Here is a 12984-nt window from a genome sequence, read left to right on the forward strand (position 1 = left end):
ACTAGTGAAAGCCACTGCTGGTTGATCACATTACTCAGGCAGTTAACACTCTCTGAAGAACTGCTGGGAAGAGGTATTTTGTCAACTGCAATGGCAATGATGTAAGGCTCACGTTTCTCCAGAATCAATGGCACAACTCCCATAATCTTGCCAACTTTTCAAGCACTATTCATTTTCAGTTTTGGAGTTAGAGGTTATTGATCAAATACAAGTACTTTTGGGCATAATTTTACCTGGTTCACACAGATGAACCACCCTGGCACATACCAGATGTGAAAACAGTTGCTCTGAGGTGCTTTTCTTCCTTCATGGGAGATCCCAAAGGGCACTCTTGGGTGTTAGACTTACAGTACTCTTATTATGGGGGTAAAAACTAATCTGCTTAGAAATTTCTCAACTCCAACATATGCATAAAATACGGTGCTTGGTCTAGGGAGAAGTTATAGTCCTCAGCAAAGGGTACTCACTAGACCTTGCATTGTTATGACTACTCAGGAAGCTGCTGTAGCATGTCTTCTCATTTGTGTTTTCCCTGTTAAAGAAAATATATGTATGTTTCATGTCTTCACCTTAAAACACTTTGTGTGTCCTTTTTACTTTCTGAATGGTCCAAGGAAATGTACATCCATGAAGCAGTATCTTCAGATCTCAAAATTGAGCCTAGCAAGGTTTCCTGAATTATTGAAGTGGGTTTCTTTGAGAAGTCCTGTGACATCTTGGCAGCTCAGAGCTTCAGACTAAAGATGGAGATACTGGTTTTATTTGGAGGTGGTCTGATGAAAAAGAAAATGTTTCAAGAAAAATCTTGTAAAAGTTCATTTCCATTTTTCAACAAAACTTTCTTTCCACCTAAGTTTTCTTAGAGGCAGAGATTAGATCTAACTAAGTTGTCAGAGATCAGAGCCTAAATTTTCTAGATTTCCTCTTCTGTCAAGAGAGGAGATGGGCAAATTTAGGAGGATTGTAACTCAGGTTTCTGTGGGCTGAATTGCACACTGCGGAAGTTTCTCTTTGTCAACTATAGAGAATAGATACAACTGCCATGTAATTTTGAAACTTGTGAAAATAAGGTTATATGAAGTGCAGATATGTAGAGGGAAGAATCTGAACCTGAGAGTCTTCATTGCAATGTGAATGAGGTGGCTAGACCTACAGTGGTCCCATATGGCCTACTTCAGGAAATGGACCTGGCTTAGGGTAGGGAGATAGAGATGAGATCAGAAGGGCAAAGTGAGCCATCTCTTCCCCAAATGCTGAATAAAGACCCATGAAATATTTATGACCATTAAGCAAAACTACATCTGCTAGAGAGGCTTAGCTGCAGTGGAAAGGCTCCATCTCATTCTGAAGGGTCAAAACAGTCATGTCTATATGGAGAATTTTATTCCTTAATACTTTTTTCTTTCAAGAGGCAAAGTAAGAATAAGAGCCAAGACCTGGTCAAAACCCTACTACTCCTATATCCCTAAACATTTTGTAGCTTGAACACAAAGTTTATGGCTGAAATTCAGCTTTGTACAAAAAAAAGAACTTTACAGCATTATTTATTCATACACAATAGTTCTCGTCTTTCTGAAAAATAATTCATTTCAGTGTTGTAACTATGACCATTAATGTTCTGAATTAGAAATAAGTGCATACCTTATTAACTGCTTCAACTTATGTGATGATTAAAAATAACAAGATACATTTTATTGCTAAAAGGGAAAATAAATATGGTACATTTTTTGCAGGATCTAAATGGAAAGAATAATTTCTTGATTTCAGGTGGTGAACAGCAGAGTTGTATATTTATTATATATATACATAGACAAAATACTTTATACCATATATTATTCAGTGTGAACTTGGGACAGGCATGTTATTAATAATTAAAATACAGTGGGGCATCTCATTCTGGTATCAATAGTACCATTATATTACAGCACTTGGTATACTACATGTGATGCATGTATTGTGCCAACAGAAGAAATAGTTTCAAAGTAGTCAACTTAAAAACTGTATTGAAAAAAAATTACTTCTTTCTGCTTGTAAACTCTGTAGTAGTTTCCACATGTATATCTATCCAAGGAGCCATAAATATCCTTGAAAATAATTGTAAAATATTGGGAATTTGAAATTTGATATTTTAAGAAGTTTTAAGAGCTGGATGCAAACACAAGGACTTGTTGAGAAAGTAGGGGTTTCTCCTTTCACTTACTTTTTCTGCTTCACAAGGTTGGAGAATTCCAGGCATTATGTTATAATTTTTATTAATATGAAATCTCTCTAGGATAGATTTTGTCTATGTTGGTCCTCAGAAGAAATTTGGGGAGGGATTTCTGGAACTTTTTATGACCCTGAAATATTAAACTAAGTCCCGGAGAGCAGGATTAATATGCAGAGGTCAAAGATGGTTGATAAAGTTAGTTAATTTCTCACATGACTCTTACTGAATGTGCTGTTTTGCCATGTCACTCCACAATGATGTCTGGGTAAATTTACTGGATGGTGAGCATAGGAATTTCTGCAAACAGAGGAAACATTTTTTGTGGCTGATAGATTTAAAAAGAAAATGGTTTGTCAGCATGCAAAGGCATCTGGAGGAACAAGGGTAAAGGAATGAATTAGAGGTCAGTCAGTATAATCATAACTGATTCATATAAATGTGTATATGTACTCAGACCTGACTGAGTATTCATTGTTCTCATGAATATTATGCTGGCCTGGAACTTTTTTTGAACAGTATTGGAAAATGTTGATTCAGTGAAACCAAATATTTTATAGACACATACTTAGTTTCACGTGTATTTGGCTGGGAATGTTTTCAGATATTAAGAGAGATTTTGGGGGGCAGAAGAACACCAGGCTTTCCCTGCAATAATTCACTGACTGAGGCACCCAGCATGGATGTGAGAGAGGTGCTCTGAGCCACATGGCCAGTTGCACTGCCTCACTGCTGGAGGTGAACCTGTCTTCTGTGTCCAGAATAGTGAGTGCCCATTCCCATGCTGCTGTCACTACAAAACTACAAAAGAAGAGAGCTTTCAGTATAACTTTTATAAAACAGGCCATTCTTAACAGGTAGAACTTTATTATTTTTTTCTAATATATTGGGAAAAAAATAAATTCTGAGATTCTGATATTTCAAAGAGAGAAAATTTAATTTTTCTGCAAGTTATTTTTGTATTCCCATATTTGCTTTTGGTCCCATTGCATATTTTAGCTCCTTCACTTAAAAGAGTCTTATTTAGTGAGTCTCAACATATATTCTGGGTGTGCTTCTTCTCTGATTTCTCCTTTTGTTTTTCTCAAACTTCTGGCTTCTGACATAGAGCCTCTAGACCTGAGGTAGCCTCCTTTTCTAATATCCCTATTTGCCCTACAACTCCTGATCTGAACCACTCCTTCATGCACTTTCCTTCCTTTTTCTTTCACATCACTTGCAGTTGTCACTGCATGCTGTTCCCCAGTGCTGTAAAGATGAGAGTTCCAGTTTTGTAGTCTTATCACCTGCATTATTCTTTTAAAGGTGTTCTTTCAAGAAATCCATAAAGTTTTAAAGGTCTAAAGGCCAAACTTGAGAGGAAGATCTGGTAAGGGTGCAAGAGGCTTTGCTATTCTCTCCTTTACTCCACTTTTTTCTTCTTACAATATTTTTTCCATTTGCAGCTTTGCTCCATTAATAGCAGTGAGAACCCCCTGGGACCTGTTTATCTGATCACCCTTATTCTCAAACATTTGGGGTGGAATGAAAGATACCAGATACCATGAACCAGAATCCAGATACCATGAACTCCTGCTGTTGGGCAAAAATCTGACTAACATTATTTTGATAAAAAACAAAAAGACACCCCCCCCCCCAACCCCCGAGGAATTCTGGATTTATTGTACGCTTTTAAATTTAGAAGAAATAAGACATTGAGCATCCCCTTCTTCTAGCTGTTTTTTGGAAGACTTTAAATGGTGGGCTGTGCTGCTGGAGCACTCCTTGTTTCTCACCACCAATTCCCCATGCTGTTTCTCCTCCCCAAGCACACACATGGACACAGGCAAACAACAGTCTAACTGCAACCCTGTTAGCACTGTGAGCAGCTACAGCTTTTTGTTTAACTGTATAATTGCTCTCTGGGTGTTTTTTTTTTTTTTTCTTTCTGTCTCAATTTGTTTCCTTAATAACTAAGACCAGTACATTTAAATTGCCTTTTTTTTTTTTTTTTAACAAGCATACTGGATGTAACAAGATATGAGGCTCAAAACATTAATCATATTAAAACTAATTAAAAACTGCAAAGTTTCTGTGCATTCCAAACACTGGGGGTGGGAGGGGGCGGGGAGGTCTCGGGCTCAGCACTGGCGTTTCCTGAGTGCAAGCAAATGCCTGACACATGGACTTAGCTGAATTCCAAAATGTAGCAAAACAGTGCCTGCATATTTGGCAGAAATCACAACCAGTTCAGGTCAGTGTCTGTTTCAGCAAAAGACGAAGCCCTGCATATAACAGAGGAAAAATAATTTGGAGGAAAATGGGAGGAACAACATGTGACATTCTGTAATTGCAGCACTTCTGTTACCCAAGGAACACCACTCTGCTGCCTCTCTGTAAACACTTCCTCCTATGCAACTGTGTTTGAACAAATTTTTTCATGGGGGGAGGCAGAGGAAGGGGTGAGTAGGAGGTCAGGGCTTTCAAGCTGTTAGGATATGAATGAGCAAGGCTTTTTTTTTCCTTTTCTTTTCCTTTTTTAAAATTTCTTTTTAAACTACTTCTTTTTAAATGTCGAGTGCTATAAATGTTTTAAGGAGACACCAGTGAGTCCGTGGCAAGGGCAATGTGCAAGCACTGTGGCGAGGCACCAGCCCCTAGGTGGGCGGCCGCAGACCCCGGGAGGCACCTGAAAAAGGGGCAGGGGTGAAGGATGGGTGTGAGTGACCCAGCTCTGCAGAACCATCCCCAAATGCCGGGCACAGGGAGGGCCTGCTGGGAGGGTGGGTGACCCCCTTTAGCCCCATCATCTCACCTGGCTTCCACCTTGCTACCATCAGCATCGGCTGTGGCTCTCGACCACTAGTCCTCCATGCTGGCGTGGGACAGCTCCCGGATGTCTGGGAGCAAGGTGTAACCCAGAAATAATTTAGGAGCAAGCCAGCATTTTCAGCCTTTCCCAGGAAAAGCAAGAGTAGGTCATCTTGATTTAAAATATTGTTTTGGCCATCGTCTTTTCACTCCTTTCTCGAATTTCAGGACATTGTACTGCCTTTGTTGTTGAGGAACTTGATATTTCTTCAGAGATAGGGCTGCATCACTTGTTATTGTAACACTTATTGGTGATAAAGTTCAGTCTAAAAATTAAGCAGCTGCAATGTTGCAGCACAAATTAGTTTAATGTAAGCAGTCAGGAGCAGCTGTTTGGCTCGGGACTCCGGTTCAGCAGTGGGGGAAGGGCCCTGTGATGCTGACAGTGTTTTTTTCTCTACATAAACATTTTCGGCTGTTGCAGCTTTTGTGCCGATCATGTGACAGTGTCCCTAGGCAGATAATTTATTTCTGTAGCTTTCATGAGCAATCATTAACCTTCAGACACCGAGCTTGCTTTCTGCTTTGTGGCATTTGTTATTTTTTTTGGTATCCTAACTAGTTTAATTCACAGAGTGTCAGGAGAAAATTACAACCAATTTATAATAGGCTGTAATGCATAATACTTATGTTTCTATTAAAACAGACCTTGCTTACAAGACCATTCTTACAGCTTAGCTTGTGTTCACGGATCAGAATAATTATTTTCAGTGATGTAAGTGCAGCTGTCATCATGATACTCCCATAGTGTCTTATTCTGAATGCAAAGCCCTTCAGAGCCCTGTTTTGGGACCACCCTTTTGAATTCTCCCTTTGCCAGAGACACTGCAGAGTTTATTGAGATGCAACAGGCTCGGGAGAAAGGGCACAGCATTTATTCTGGCGATTGCTATTCTCCCACCATGACTGGCTGCTGAACAGGTATTGACCGCTGCAGAAAGTGTGTCTAGAGGAGAGGCGAGGCATTACTGATAACAATTATGGCTTGCATCTGTGCTAACTTAGTCTAGGGTTTCAAAGCAGGCTTACCAGATAGGGCTGAATCACAGAGCAGTCACGAATGTTAGAAAAAGACTTAATTTTCATTGCTGTTCATTTTGTTACAGCAAGGGAAACAATAAATTAAGCGACTTTGTCAAGGTCACTGAAGAAATAAATGTCAGGATAGGAATTTCCCCTTCCCTGAGCCTTTTCCACAAGTCTTCTGTGTCTGCCTGAGGAAGATGACAAAAGAGTAAAAAATATACAATCTTGGGCAAAATAACTAAAAAGTAAGCAGTACAAAGGAAAAAAAATATCATAAAAACTGCTGAAAGCCAGGATGACTGCTGACTTACTATGAATAACATTTTCCTTCAGATTTGAATGTGATTTTTGCTTTTATTCACTGTCTCCCTGCCCCATCCTAATTCCTTTTTCTGACTGGTCATTCACTAGCACTAGAAAGTCAATCTTTCTTTTTTCTTTTTCTTTTTAATCAGACAGCCAGATATTGTATTCATATGCTCCTGTGAATAGGTGTAATCTAGCCATACACATTCTTTGGTTTATTTCTCATAGCTTGTATCACAGTGTAATCAGACACTTATGATAGGAGTGCTACCAACATGATGTTGCAGATACAATGGACAAGACAGACACAGGCTGGAAAGGGGCAGGCATGGAGAAGTAGAAAGATTTTTCCAATGCCCCGAGGTAGAAAGGGGACATTACCATAATCTGGTCGATGGAAGAGCGGTAGTAGCCAGATAGCTCAACTATTGCTCTAACCTCTCAGGACTCAGAGGATACTTGGACTGTCCTTTGATCACTCATTAACTGATGAGAAGGGCATGTAAATGGAAGACCAAAACATACACTTAGTCTGAGATGTGCCAGTGGGACCTGCTATATCATCATGTAAAACATAAAAAAGGGTGGACAGATTTTGCTGTCAGTGTCAGGAAAAACATTTCCTTTCTCATTAGTTAAAAATAATAGTCTGAAATTGGTGTTTTAGCGATGTTAGGTTTCTGTGTGGAAAGATGAATGAATGAGTAGCTCACTGTTTGAAACCTCCATCTTTCAAAATGTTTAATGAAAATGAAAGCACAACATATGGTAAATGTGGACTGAAATCAGGGATGAAAAAGCAGAAGCCTGGGACGCTCTACTGAAGGGCAAATAGAACTGCAAAGGGGCTTGGTGTTGTGTTACATTTTTGGATGCATTAAAGTGATTTAGGAGCTATCATCCCATTGACTTTTGACTGGAGTCAGGATGTAACTGCCTAAGTCAATTCAGAAAATGGGAATTAGATTTCTATGTCATTTTAAGGTGCTTTTGAAATTTTTACCCCTAATCCCAGGGTGATTAATTGTAGCAAGGTGATTCATTCGTATCTCTCTTGTCTCCAGAAGCTTGAATGACACATTTGAGATGCGCTCTAAAAGCACAGGTAATAGTCAGAGTGCTACCTCAGCTCCTTTAAAAGACGATTAATTTGAATTCATGCTTTTCTTTATATTTAAAGGATTCTGAAAGTAGTAATAGTGCTTTGGAGCTGTTTGGTTTGAACTGTCATTTTCATGCCCTTGCCTTCATTAGGGTCCTTCCACCCCCTCAACCCCCCCCACCCCCTTTTTAAAAATTTTTCTGTAAACAGTCCCCATCCCTTCCCACTGATACCATCAATGCAGCCCCTCTGGTGACTGCAGAAATAGGAGGTCTAATGTAACTGCTCTGGAGCACAGAATGGCTGAGTAGCTTTAGACAAAACCATGTCCAGGAACCTGCTGTGAACTTGTCTCTACCAGTTTGTGCTGGGAACTACAGGTACTTTTGCTGGAGCCACCTCACCGCTGGCAATGCTCAGAAAAAGGGCTGTTCAGACAGACTTAATAAGACAATGCTTTCTTACAGTAAATGCAGGCCACCTGACCTGCTACTTTCTCTAAAGATGAATTAAGACTGATCACTTTGGTGTTTCACCAGATTTTGTTAGGATCTTGGTAAGAACACATTGCAGTGTTTTACGAACTTTATTTTTTGTTATTACTGTCCTAAAAGTAATCTACTGTTGAAAAGCTGGAACTGTAGTAGTACTAGTATAGATGTGGTCAATACATTATATACATTATGTGATTTTATTCTAAGATTTTATGGTTTATATACACTGCTGTCTTACACCAGCAACATCATTGCAAAAGTCAGTTGCCATTGCTCCTGTGAAGCTCTGTGTTTCAAGGTGTAACTGAGATTACAAAATCTTTTCTGGAGTAAAATAAAGACTGCCAAGCCTGTCTATGGGAATTCTCAAAAATACTAGAGCTTAGAAGAAATGGCTGACATCAGAAACTCATCTGAATATTCTTGTTGACTGTGCTTTCAAAATTGAAGATCTGATGATCATCATAACTTTACTTTTGTCCTCGTATCCCTGCAACCAAACAGGCTTCTCAAATTAATTTAGAACGCAATGGCTGGCATTAGCTTTACTGCGTGGATTAAGGAAGTCTCGGTTTGCTTGAATGTCTTCAAGGAGAGAAATAGAATAGAGGGAGTGAACACAATATGGGCTTGATTTATGGACTAATATCTCCAACTTTTGACTGTGGAAATTATTTTGCAGAATGATTTGTTTCATGCAGTTTCAGAATAGTCTCACTGAGAGCTACAAAGTCACCTAGCTTCAGTGCTGCAGGCTGGAGAGAATCATGGTCCCAGTGAGCCCTGATGAACCTTTCAGTGCACCAGCACTTGCTGTGACTATACATCTTCCGACGTAAGGATTCCTAACAGCTCCTGAGGAAAACTAGGGACATCCTGGTAACAGGGGAAACATGCCTCCAGGAACGTGCTCTAAAGTTCCTTGTCCTCATTCACATAAGAGTAAGAGAAGGGTAAAGCTTCATCTTGGTCTGGGCTGTGGCACCTGGACTTTTATTTCCTAGATTCCTTACCTGAAAAAAGGGCTGCTAAACATTCAGTCCTTGAGGAATGGAGTCCCTTGTATTGGCAGCAACACTTCCAGGCACTTCTTGCTCACATAGTTGTTTAGGACATTCAGCACTAAGTTAATGAGTGACAGAGATTTCCTGCTTGGTAGCCCAAAACTGTAAAGGATATATCCAGAAGAACTAAGAACTAACACTAAATTTTACCACCGTCAGTTCTTTGAACTTGCCTTTTTTCATACAAGCTGATACAACATGAGTGCATATGTAATACTTAAATATATTCTAAAATAGATCCCACACTGTTTGCAATGCTCTCAGGAGACAATGATAAAACAGATTGCTTCATGCGCTAATGGACAGAGCTCACAAATGGTGACAAACACAAAATAAGAATGTGTATGGAGCACAGTAAACCTGGCCTTTGAGGGATTTGAACTGGCAATTTTTTTTTCTTGCATTTTTAATCACTTCAAGGAGGGTGGGGGGTGGGGGAATGGAACCCAAACCAACTGATATCCCCCAAAAGCAAACAACACAAAACAAAACCTTAACCCAAAACCCTGCAAAGGAAATAAAGCCACAAGAACATTTTTCACACTAGCTGATTTCAAGGGTTTGGCATACACACAGCAAACCTAGGAATTTTGTAGGTGGCATATACCATTCTCCAGAATGCAAATGCATTGGGCTTTCCTGTGAAGTACACTGTACATATGCTTTAATGTAGTTTTAAGCATTTCTTTATTTTGAGTTTGATTTTTTTTTTTACCAGCTGTAATCCACTCATTGTTTTCACTGCTGTGCAGTCAATCAGATCCAGAGGCTTCACATTGGAATAATCTCACATCCCAGAATGTGCATGATCTATAAAAGAAGTTGAGTATACATAATTTATTTCCTCAAGAGCAAGGGATAGTTGGAGGGAACAAGATTGTAGTTTGCAAATCAGAAAGTATGTCTCTTATCTGAACTGCAAAACATAAAAGAAGGGTGGGGTTGGCCAGAAACAGGAAGCAAGGATCTAGAAATATATTTTTACACAGTTATTCCCCCCTGAAAATTAACATAGAAAAAAAAAACCACACAACAAACCAACAACAACAACAAAAAACAACCCGATGGTGTATTAACCAGATGCATTGGATCTTCTGCATAAATTTTACTTTCTCTCTAGTGTACCTGGCCACAGATTTAGGAGTCTGGCTGTAGGCATGAATATTTCTCACCCCCCCCCCCCTTTTTTTTTCATTTCTGAGAAAAGTTGTCAGCTTGAAAGGAGGTATGTTGAGACCAATGCCCTTTTATAGAGCATGTGTTTCAAATAAAAGGATAAATATCTCAGACAAACAGCAGGAAACATCTTTATAATTTCATTAGCTCAATTTAATGTTAATATTAAGCTTCTGAAAAGCATTTGTTCAGTTGTTTGCTGGCAATTTGGTTTCACTTTCTCCCTGTTTAACAGTGGTTGGAAGAGTGTTGTGTTTTTCTTCACGGGGTTTTTCCCCTCTGTTTCCTGCGCAAAAAGAAGGATTTTCAACAAAGTTCTCACAATTTTTATTACTTTTTTTTTTTTTTAAAAAAAAAAAAAGGGGCTTGAGCATTAGAGTTGTTTGTCTTCTGAGAACAGGTGATAAGGAGGAACAATATACATGATGATAGTTAACAATATTACATAAATGCCTTTTACTGCTTTCTCTTGCAATACAGTAGGAGGTCTACCTCACACCATCTATAAATGTTTAATTGATACCTGTTATGAATAACTACTCCAAGAGACAGTGAAACACACAAAATACAGCTAAATGGAGAAAAAGTCCCAGTATCTCCCAATTAGAGAAAGTTTCAGAGGGAGGTACAAACATAATTGAGACTCAAGTTGTACATACCCTGTTGTGACCTTCTGCACAGAGGACACATTTGCCCTTTGCTAACTACTTCAGAAAAAATATTTCTGGTGTTGGTCCTGTAGTAAATAAAAGACATTCCTTCTCTTTAAACCTGAACTACTATGTGATCTGTAGCTTCAGCCTGTCAGATTAGTTTTCTTGGAGGGGAAGAATCTGGCATCTGCAAGTTGCTTTCTAAGTGCTTGAGTAGATTTGAGAAATGGGCAGCCATCTACTTGCAGAAAAAATAGTGCTTGAAGAAAAAATAAATTGATTTTCAGATTTCCCATTCAGAATTTAAATGGGAATTCTCTTTGTTTGTGTGCTCAGTACACAGTAAAAATAGGACCTATTACAGCTAATCACTACTTTGAGTTTACATCCAGTTTCTTCACTGAAGCTCAAATTTAGCCTAGTATCTGCCCTGGAAAAGAAATACGTGTATGAGATGAGATGATGGAATTTTATGTAATATAGAATATGCAAGATGGTCCAACCAGGTATAACCAGAAGTAACAGGGTGAAACAGAACAAGGCAAAATCCATGCTGATAATGAGGAAAAATTTCCTAGCAGTGTGGTCTGTTCAGCTGCTGAATGTTCTCCCAAGGGAATGAATTGAACCCTCTGTGCTTTAGTTATTTTAAAACTGAACAAACCAGTCAGGATCATTGTAGGGAGACATTCTTAATTAACAAGAAGAAAGAAAAAATGACCTAATGGATCTTTTTTTTTCCTTCTCCAATGTTCATGATTTATTGTAAGGCAAAACCAGGATTGGCAATAAAATTATGGATTTCCGATTTTCACAGCAATTTCACAGCACTCTTATTCCATAATAATAGAAGTACTTTCCCACTCTGCATTTCCCTCTCTAAACTTTTATGTCTTACTTTTCCTTCAGACGGCTTTTTTTTTTTAACCTTCTGACTAAGAAGACGTGTCAGGTAGCATAAGTTACTTTAAATAATAATACTTAACAATATCGGTTTGGACCATGTGCCTTCTGATTTTCATCAAAAACTCTTCAGTCAGACCTAAGTGTCAGGGCAGCAGAATTGGGCAAAATGTTACTGCCTGTCCCCATGCTTCTTGAGGGTCATCCTGTGAAGTAAGCAGCTCTGACATATAATGTATGGCAATGGCTTGGGCTCATGTTGACTTCCATGATGTATAAACACATGAGATTTGACTCAATTTTGTGGTCAGTATTTATGGCTCTTTATACAGTTTCATCATTTCTTCTTCCCATAGAAGCCAGCTTTGAGTAAAGAGGTCTGGGGAAACGCTGCTTCTGCCCCCTGCCCCCTGCTGCCCAGCCCTGTGCTGGGTGCTCCTGCACCTTCTGCCCACGCCTGCCTCAGGCCTGCCTCTATGGATGGTGAACTGGCTCAGGCAAACTGTAACTCAGAAAAAACAAAAGAGATGACTTAGTGTAAGGACAGCAGTGATGGCACATGGATTTTAAAGGCCCGATTCTCTGCAGCTGGCTTTTAAGGTGACAGTGACGTGAATTTTGGGTTAATACTGATGTAAAACCAAAGTAGTGCCATGATTGTCCTACTTATTTGAAGTGCTGTACAAATATTTTCCCTTTACTCTTCCTGTACCCCTTCAGCTATGCAACCTTCTTGTTGCTTTACCGAAAGACTTATTGGTTGAAGTAAAATGCAGGAAGTTGTAGCTGTTTTGTTACAGTTATACAACAAGGTTGGACAAGTTGTATTGAAGCCAGCACTATAAAAGCAGCCCCAGATAAGCTTGTGAGTGCTATGACCAAGATGACTAGAGTAGAAAATGGAGAGAGACACGGTGCTAATGTATTTATTAGTGATTTACTGAGATGAATGTTCATCCCAAGAGTTAATCCAGCAATATCCAAACCACTGTAATTATCCTTGCACAAAGGCTCTCTATTATTTGCCTGTTAAATAACAAAGCCTTTTCATTACCTGGCATTGACATAACTTTAGCTGTATTTGTAGGTAGACAGTGAACAAGCTTCCCCTATTTGTGGGGGATGGGATATTATGGGATGAACCCCCACTCCAAAAAAACAAACCAAAACAAAAGAGAAAAAAAAACAAACAGCAGAGTACAAA

At 39.1% G+C, this 12984-nt stretch overlaps 1 protein-coding gene across 3 annotated transcripts in view; it reads left to right on the forward strand.

The window, feature by feature from the left end:
- LOC310896278 (uncharacterized protein) overlaps window positions 1–12984 on the forward strand; it is a gene marked incomplete at its 5' end in the record, with an annotated part of 252238 nt that overhangs the window by 40227 nt on the left and 199027 nt on the right. The window lies entirely within an intron of this gene.

Source organism: Anser anser (genome assembly GCF_964211835.1).
Source record: "Anser anser genome assembly, chromosome: 3".
Taxonomy (NCBI): Eukaryota; Metazoa; Chordata; class Aves; order Anseriformes; family Anatidae; genus Anser; species Anser anser.